Here is a 1,526-nt window from a genome sequence, read left to right as displayed (position 1 = left end):
GTTTTATCATTTGACGTTTCGAATATCCACTGCAAATACTGAATACACACATACATACACATGTATATATATATGTATATATGCTGCATATTTATATATACGTATGTATATATATCATGAATCCGACAAGTCATGTAGAAATTATTGGAGTATCGCAGCTAAACAATGCCTTCCGTTAACAGCTACATTAGATTATTTCGACATTAGTCTTGTTCAAGTCACCGATGAAAGAAAAAGTATATTCAGATATGGTTCGATAGAAAATAATAATAATAAAAAAAACACCATACATGAGTGTCCGGCCTAATTGACATTCAGAGAGAGAGAGAGAGAGAGAGAGAGAGAGAGAGATTCGGCCTGAATACATCGTTTTTAATATATTTGTATTACGTTGGTCAAAATTCACCCGTAACTTTTGAGTTAGGTTAGTGACAAACAAATAGACAGAGGTGAAAACATGTCCTCCTTGGCAGAGGTAATAATAATAATAATAATAATAATAATAATAATAATAATAATAATAATAATAATAATAATAATTGGACCAAAACGTAAATTTTGAGAGTTCTGACGAGGTGAATATTGGCCCGCGCACTGAGCCATTTTATAATTTGGAATTGCAAGATATTTCTTTGGATTTATTAAACGTAATTAGTTCTTCTTACCTTCTAAATTCCTGAAATTTATCCATTTATTCAAACCTACCGAAATCTTGCAACCCTTCCAGAAACGACATTATTACTTCCTATTACTGTTTGTCTTTCAACAATTCCAACTCTTAGTGAGTTAAAGATTCACTTCACGAACATCATGGCTCTAGAGAATGGACTTTATAATGTTTCTCAAGATTATATTTATTTTGAAATTGAGCTCTATGTAAGTGGGTGATATAAACTCGACGCTATATATATATATATATATATATATAATTATATATATATATATATATATATTAAACACACCCCCCCACACACACACACACATATATATATATATATATATTAAACACACCCCCCCACACACACACACATATATATATATATATATATATTCATATATATTCATATATATTTATATATATATATATATATATGATGAATTTTGCCAGTGGGAAGGGGGGAGCCCAGCCCTGCCAGTAGGAAGGGGGGGGAGCCCCCGCCCTACCTGCGGGAAGGGGGAGCCCCGCCCTGCCAGCGGGAAGGGGGGAGCCTTGCCCTGCCATCAGGAAGGAGGTAGCCCCGCCCTGCCAGGGGTAAGGGGGGAGCCCCGCCCTGCCAGTGGGAAGGGGGGAGCCCCGTCCTGCCAGCGGGAAGGGGGGCCCTTGCCCTGCCAACGGGAAGGGGGGAGCCCCGCCCTGCCAGCGGGAAGGGGGGAGCCCCGCCCTGCCAGCGGGAAGGGGGGAGCCCCGCCCTGCCAGCGGGAAGGGGGGAGCCCCGCCCTGCCAGCGGGAAGGGGGGAGCCCCGCCCTGCCAGCGGGAAGGGGGGCAGCCCCGCCCTGCCAGCGGGAAGGGGGGAGCCCCGCCCTG

This window comes from Palaemon carinicauda, chromosome 31, assembly GCF_036898095.1.
Source record: "Palaemon carinicauda isolate YSFRI2023 chromosome 31, ASM3689809v2, whole genome shotgun sequence".
In the NCBI taxonomy this organism is placed as follows: Eukaryota; Metazoa; Arthropoda; class Malacostraca; order Decapoda; family Palaemonidae; genus Palaemon; species Palaemon carinicauda.
Note: the sequence above shows the minus strand (reverse complement) of the source record.